Source organism: Tachypleus tridentatus, chromosome 4, assembly GCF_004210375.1.
Source record: "Tachypleus tridentatus isolate NWPU-2018 chromosome 4, ASM421037v1, whole genome shotgun sequence".
Lineage (NCBI taxonomy): Eukaryota > Metazoa > Arthropoda > Merostomata > Xiphosura > Limulidae > Tachypleus > Tachypleus tridentatus.
Window position 1 is genome coordinate 98,898,427 of NC_134828.1, and position 8,271 is coordinate 98,906,697.

The window sequence follows — 8,271 nt, forward strand, 5'->3', positions numbered from 1 at the left end:
GAACTTGTATGTTATAATTCAAGATATATTTTCAAATAAGGTGTATATACTATTTCTTGTAGTTACATTCAAACTCTTTGACAGTTTCGAAAGTTTATTGGTTTTAAAGTAACTTTAATTGTTGGCTTTAGAATAAACCTTAAAATAGAATGAAGAAGAAAGTGTAATATATATATATGTATGTTCCTTCCCTGGTTTTGTTTATTTGGTTCTGCAATTGTGTCTAAACATAGTCAAACAACACGAATGACTTGGACTTTACTAGCTTTTGTTTCTTTCAACCGCGAGGTATATTAATCTTTATGCTCGAGGAGACAATGCAGCGATTCAAAGAATCTGTATTTAAAAACATAATCAACTTCAAACACTTTACTGAATGAATGAAAGAATCACCAATGTTTTTGCTGTCATCGAATGCTGTGAATAACAAAGAGACATGGGTTAACTTTAACACTAGGACGAAGATAACGAGTGTATCTGTTATACTGCAAGTATGCCTTATTTGTTCAATCTAATGTTTAGCTTTCAACTGAGATTCGAATGATTTCACTTTTGATTCGGTAGGGAAGGTTTAAGCATCACAATAGCCAGCAGCAGTAGGATGAGCAAACAGGAATACTTTGAGTAGCTACAGGCAAATTATTGTACAGAATCTTGCTGCACAATATTTACCGAGGAGGTTCTAACCAGTTCCTGAATAACTGTGTGTGTTATTTTTGAAACTTCCATGATTCTTGTGTTTGGCCGTTAAGCCCGTGATACATTGATGGATTTCAGTCACCTTCTTTCCTAAAATCAAACATTTTCAGTCTCAACCGTAAGTGACTATAAGAAGTGTCTACAATTTTTTATTCAGTAAAAAATGCCTAAGTAATTTTATCTCAAATTAAAAAAACGGATTGGATAGTTTTCAACAATAATGTTTCCACTGGCTCGTAAGGACCTTGTTAATTCTTGTTCTCGGTTGGTATATTTCATTAAACAGTTGATACGTATTTTATTGCGTTTAGTAAATGCATTTCAACATCAAGGTATTTATTTGATCTTCTGATAATAGTACACATGAAAATCAAATATGTTTAGTATTAATCATGAAGTAATCAATAACTGTTTGTTTTCTGACTAGCAGTGGTTTATTTTAAAGCAACGTGCCTAGGTTGGTGCAAGTACAAGTAAAGACCCTTAACAAATAAAATTATACTTAATTAGACCTGCAGTTACAGTCTGTAGTTTACAAGTTACTGTTTAGAAACATTAGTACACGTTATATCATTAAACGAAAAGTGAGGGTCGGTTGGATTCGTTAATTCTCGCCATCCTGGTAGGGGTTGGCCAACCAGGCGCAGCGACCCTGTCCTGCACACGGTTTCTGCACATTTTAAGACGTTGCTTGTTATTGTTTTTGTTGCTGGACCAATTACAGACGTTACATATTCGTCCAATGTGTTACAGTCTTTTGACTGGCAATATGAAAGGAAGATCCCCAAACTACAACACCTTCCATACCTGCCTGCTGTCTGAGCCATCATTCGGTAAAAATCTTCCTAAAGAAATGAGAAGAACAGTATTAATATACACAACATACACACACTATAATGTGCTGATAAATGACTTTTTAAAGTATAATTATAAATATGCTTTTCTTCATCTATGTAGAAGCTCCAAGTTATAGTGAATATTTGAAAGAATTATGATAAAATTTTGACAAGCAAAATATGTTTTTGGATTCAGAACTGAACGAAAAGAAAACTAACCTCAGGTACAGTTGAGTCACTACCGAGCGGAAAGTAATTTATGTATGGATAAATAGGAACATCAGAGCTTCGGACGCGTAAAGCTTCCGCCAAACGACCGTGGGTAAACCAAATACGTTGTGTAAAATTTGTCGCATCCAGTTTCTTCTTGTGAAGATAAATTGACGGACAGAGGGCAGTACTTGTTTCCCAAAGCCACCTTAACCTGATAAAGACATCAAGATTAAATTTCAGACATTTCCAATAATTATTTCAGTCTTTATAAATTTTAGTGTTGAGACATAATTAACTTAACTAAAACAAAAGTGGTTTATGTTGTTTTACAACAACTAAAATATGAAAGCTAAATATTCATCAACCATAAACGAAATACATTTCAAAAGTTAAACTTATGCAAACAAGAAACATGAGACTGAGTAACACCAGATATTTTATCAAATATTTCTTTTAATTGATTTATAAAATATTGAACTAATTTTACGGATATTGTAAGCAAATTATTTTATAAAGTGCTAGAACAGCCTAAGTTAGCCTTATGAGTCCAGGTATTGTCCGAAATACCTTGTTAGCACTGGATAAGAAAGACAGAATGTGGATTCACATGCCGTTACATATTCTTGTTTACTCTCACTTTTCAGTTTTTTATTTACATTCCCTTTTACTGTCAAGCATAACATCTTAAAACTTAGCTTAAACTATAACAATTTGTAGAAACAGGTGACACACTAGAATTGTTTCATACTGCTGTTGTGACTCATTATGAAACAGAAGCATTGTATTAGAACTATCTTAGATTAAACTCCCCACAGATATGTTCTATTTTTTAACTCAGCAGTCAGACTGAAATAAGGAAATTAGTTTCCTACAAAGTTTAAATGCTTGCTAAATTTGTGTAAAAGAATACTTCATTCTGTTTGTTCACTACTTTACGAGCCCGCGTGGCTCAGCGGTTAGGATGTCTGGCTTGTTTTCTGAGGATCACGTGATTCCATTCTTTATAATGCGACGATGGATGGTGGTGATTAGATATTATCATATAAGTTATATTCATTGTTCAATTAAATTAACAATAAATTCGGTTCATATATCTCAGCCAAATGTATTCTATTGCCATCTGCAGTGTTTTATAATTAGTTTTAACGGACGCATTAACATATGAAATAAAATAAAACAATTTAAGAAACATTGAAAATGGCCTAACAGTATAGTGTAAACACGAATTCAAACAAGTTCCAAATTTAGAAAATAAATTACAGTTACAATAATCTAATTCAAAAAGGCGACTACAATTACAGCAATCTAGTTCTGAAAGGATACACACAGCTACAACAATCCAGTTTTTAAAGGTTAATCACCATTGTATTATATAGTTAATGATTAACGTCGTATTTTCGACCTAGTTATTTACTTAAGCAACAAAATTACATATAAATTATTGGAAGGGATATTCATACGTAAATACTTTAATGTAAGCATGCCACTTACTTGTTGTTTCCAGCTACAACACTTTCTCTACACAAGTATTCATCTGGCTGATCTTTATTTTTATAATTGTAACAGTCAGGAAATAAATAGTAGCACCATTTACCAAGAGGGCGTTCAGTTTTACCCATGAGTAACGTATCAAGCATCCAAACCCTATATTTTTGAAAGAAAAAAGTATATTACTAATAAAAACAAAATCCTGTCTACAGTAAATCGCAAACACAATCTTATAACTATAAATATACAATCTAGTTCAACAACATAAACTGAGTTATGAATTGAAAATCAATTTGAGATTTTCTCTCAACATGACTTTTAATTGTATTGAAAGTTTAACGGTAGATATTGTAGGTGAAAATATTCACATCACTGAAATTTGCAGTTTCCTAAACATATACATGTTAGAAACTAACAATAATCAATACTAGTTGCTTCGGTTGTGAAATCATTCTTTAAAATGAAACACGTGTGATATTAATCACATTAGCTTTAACTCGAACTTGTTGTTTTTGTTTGCATTGAAGGTCGTTTGCCATTCTAAAAACGTGATTCAGAATTTCTTTTTGAAGTTTGGTGATCTCTTTCTCCTGTCTATTGTGGTTGACTTTTAAACTGATAGATGCTTCAGTGCTGTTTCCATAAGTGAAAAACACCCAAATCTAAGATCGTTTTAACGATCATTATTACACACTGTAACCGAACACTAATGAATCTATCTTTCTGGTTATTTGATAAAGATAATAAAATTTTATTTATACTTTATGAGAATACCACAGGAAGAAATTTCGTTCATATTCAATCGCGAAGAATTCTCAATAGCAAAAAAGAACAACTTAGATATTTACGAACTTAAATTTACGAACTTATAATACTAGATTCGGGGCTCGATTCCCCGTGATGGACACATCAAGTTGGTTAACTCTTAACTAGTGTTAATCTTACTTGGCAGCCTCTTCCCATTCAGCTGCAGCTTTCTCGTCCACTTCTTCTGCTGACCAGTTTGGATGTTGTTCTTTTACAAGCTCACGTGATATTGTCTGGTACTGCCGAAAACCGCCCCAGTTATACTCCCACACTGGTCTCCAAGATTCCCAGTCGATAACGGCAAGACCATCAAAATCTTTACTTGGTATTTTCGTTTCAATATCGTTCTTAGCCTTCTCAAGGTGCTTATTCATATCACTAAGCTGAATAAAAGTTGTGGGGTCTAAAATTATAACTTACTTGGTTTGTTATATAGAGTTTATCTGAGAATCAATAGAAAACAAGCTTTACTGTTCTGTTCAGCAGTTATATCATATAACATATGATCGATTCACTAAAATATTAATTTCTATATGAGTAAATATATATAATAAGCACTAATAATGGATTTTGAAAAAAAAATTTAAAGCATATTTTATATTAAGTTCGTTATTCTTTTCGTGCTGGGTTTAATCTTCTTTTGAAAAGTAATGTTAATAATAATGATTAAGCTATTTATTTCATTTTGTATGCAGGGAGTGAACAAATGTTAATTATTACATCTTTTATTACATAACAGAAAATATATTAAAACTATGTATCTTAGAACGCACTCGACGAGATTTGTTCAAAGATAATCTCAAATACTATGTTTAACACTGGCTTTTGTAAATACTTGAATTTCTCGTTATTCATGTTACATTTTTTTTATAAAACGTTTTGTACACCTGATATTAATCCGATAAGAACATTTATGGCCTGCGTTAAACCGACTAACGAAAGATCGCAATCGAAACACGGAAGATGAACTTTTTGAAGTTCACAAAGAAGGATGGCAGCCACTCGCTCAGGAATATCAGTTTAAACTCAGTATATGTGTGAGCTATAACTATCGAACCATTTTACCTCAAAGGAATATTTGACCTTTATGTCAGTAAAAATGTCAGGTAAAAAAAATGTCGTCAATCTGTTTAAACAGTATTACGTAAACAGATTTTGATAATTCACAGTCACTGTGCAACAACAGGGAATTTGACGCTTTTGATACTTCTTGTGTGTGTATGTATACGTGTATATATATATATATATATGTATTTTAACCACCGATATATATTCAAAAGAACTGTAGTAAATGGTGGATGTTCCGGCATGGCCAGGCGTATTCAGGCATTCGACTCGTAATCCAAGGGTTGCGGGTTCAAATCCCGCTCATACCATATATGCTTTCAGCGTAAAGGCGTTTTAATGTTATGGTCAATCCCACTATTCGTTGGTGAAAGACTAGCCCCAAAGTTGGCGGTAGGTGTTGATGACTAGCTGCCTTCCCTCACGTCTTACACTGCTAAATTATGGACGGCTAGCGCAGATAGCTTTCGCTTGGCGTTTTTTTGTGCAATTAAAATCGTGAAAATTCAGGTATTTACCAAAGTCAGCGTTAAAATTCGGATTTCAGACCATATGTGGACAGATCTTGTCGAGTGAATTCTGTTATCTAATAAAAAATATAACAAAGTAGCAACATTTTCAAGGGTAGCCACTTTCTTTTGTCCGCATTCTGTATATATAATGTATTAAAACGAAATATTTTCCAGTTAAAAATCTATGTCAAACACATAAGAAAAACAATAAATAAAATAATCATGGAGTGATATTTCTGTGCGTTATAGCAATTGAAATATTTCATTTCAAAGCAATAGTTTCACAAAAAATCTCTGATTGTTTTCATTTCATCTTTACGTCAGTACACCATGTGAAGTAAAAATATTGTCCGGTAGAGAATTTGCCCTCGATATGTCTAAATGCACAATTCCGTCAGCAGATATTCGATACTTCACAACTGCTGGGAATTGTATGACTTTTCAGACACCTTATGAATGTATATATACATATTTATACACATTCAAATTAACTGTAGAATATTATGGATGAGAACCTAAAGAAATTTCAAAAATAACCTAAAGAACATAAAAATGAGAACCTAAAGAAAATATTCAGCAATTTTAAAGAAACTTTATCAACGAAACAGTAATATATATATATGTCGGTGTATTGTTATTCTTATTAAATTAAGATACTTTATGAAGGTATGTCAATTAGTGTTACTTTTCGGAACATTCTTTTTACAAAACATTATACCAGTTATATACAAGAATGGGATTATTTATTTCTCACATCAGTAAATAAAACATACCTGAGGGTGTCCGCCATTAATGTACGAACCTTCTTCAATCCTTGGATAAAGTCCAAGGTCCTTTGCATAAAATATTGTAATAGAGTCTCCCCTGAACTTCTCTGCAGTATTCACAAGCACCCCAAACTTTCTTAGTGAGTCGGTGACATTTATTCCATATTTCTTTGAACATATATAAGACGGAACATTCCAAAAAACTTTAAAGTTTATATCTTCTTCGGCAGCGTACTCATCAAGACTTATGAGTAATATAAACGTGAGACAACAAATCAAGGAAAGCTTTATCTGCATTTTATAGAAAGAGTTTTTTTTTGTGTTTTTTTCGTCCAGAAATTACTTCGTCTGAGATAATGCTACACTTGTTGGATGTGAAAACACTTATCTTGTCTAATGCTTGTGAATGGTCGACTACTACAGAATTTATAGGATTAATGTAACAAGTGTTATTAAAGGACAGCTGGTTTTGATGAATTATAGGTATTGTTCAGAAACATATGGTACCCCTTCTCCAAGAAAGAGGAACATCACCTGACTTATTGCTTAACCCCCGCCCTTCAATATGTTTTGTTAAATATGTTTTGTTGCAAAATGGTGACTCACCATGAACTGATGAAGATTAGACAAAGTTAAGATGAGAAGTTTATCTAATTCGGCCAAAACACACTAAATATTAGATTTGTTTTGACCAGCTCAAATATTTCTCGTGTGTGAGAAATTCGAGACTTTAATTCAATCTTTCTGAAAATATTAGAAAATTCTATTTTTCAGCGATTTTTTATCATTTCTTCAATAACGTTACTTATCATTTTCTCTATGAGTAACACTTTTCTTTCATAAGTATTACTTTAATATTTTAGTTTATATGTGTATTGTTACTCAGTCTAATATATTTAATATGTTTAACAAATATTTTACTTTTACTTCTATCTACATTAAGTGTTTTTGTCTAATCATGAATCTTCCAGTTCTTGTGGACTAGGCAGGTGGATTGAGGCTCTCGACTTGCAATTGAGAGTCGCGGGATCGAATCCCCGTCACACCAAACATGCTCGCCCTTTCAGCCCTTTCGTGTAGCTTTGCGCGAAATTCAAAATAATCAAACAAGCAATTTTCTGGACTTCACTTCTCATACAAACACATATTATCGTAAGCCTCATTATTTTAAAACGACGTTTACCCTTTATTGTTTTTCATTTTTTGAATTTCGCGCAAAGCTACTCGAGGACTATCTGCGCTAGCTGTCCCTAATTTAGCAGTGTAAGACTAGAGGGAAGGCAGCTAGTCATCAACACCCACCGCCAACTCTGGGACTACTCTTTACCAACGAATAGGGGATTGACCGTCACATTATAATGCCCCACGGATGAAAGGGTGAGCATGTTTGGTGCGACCGGGATTCGAACCCGCGACTCACGGATTACGAGTCGAACGTCTTAACACACTTGGCCATGCATGGCCCCCTTTATAAATTAAATGCCATTTTACAGCTTATGTCCTTCTTAGAAACGTGAAAAACGCACTTCAGAAACAACAACCACACATCTGAGCAACATGTTTACAACAGTCATTTATCCATCAGGATAATTCGATTATGTTTTATAATAGTCTCAGGTTGAAGATGAGGAATTTGTACGTTAATTTATTGTGTTTAAATTTATATTTTAAATTAATGAACATCAATAAACAAAGATATTTGTATTTCTACATCTCGTATATACAATTTCATATATCTATCATAATAAAGCAAGGATGAGGAAACAATAGATTTAGTATGTGGGCGAGAAAACTGGATTAAGAATTGGAACTCTTAATGAATAACATCTAGTTACACTTGAAAACAAATCAGGAACAGAGAAACAGAATGTTATAATTCTAAAC

The 8,271-nt window shown here is 32.9% G+C and overlaps 1 pseudogene across 1 annotated transcript; it reads right to left on the reverse strand.

The window, feature by feature from the left end:
* Positions 1-1,426: 1,426 nt before the first annotated feature.
* LOC143248173 (hyaluronidase-1-like) lies at positions 1,427-6,796 on the reverse strand (annotated as a pseudogene). The gene is made up of 5 exons (XR_013026811.1): positions 6,394-6,796; positions 4,182-4,426; positions 3,240-3,392; positions 1,755-1,959; positions 1,427-1,544 (listed from the first exon to the last, which is right to left on the reverse strand). The product of XR_013026811.1 is annotated as a hyaluronidase-1-like (transcript).
* Between the last annotated feature and the right edge of the window lie 1,475 nt (positions 6,797-8,271).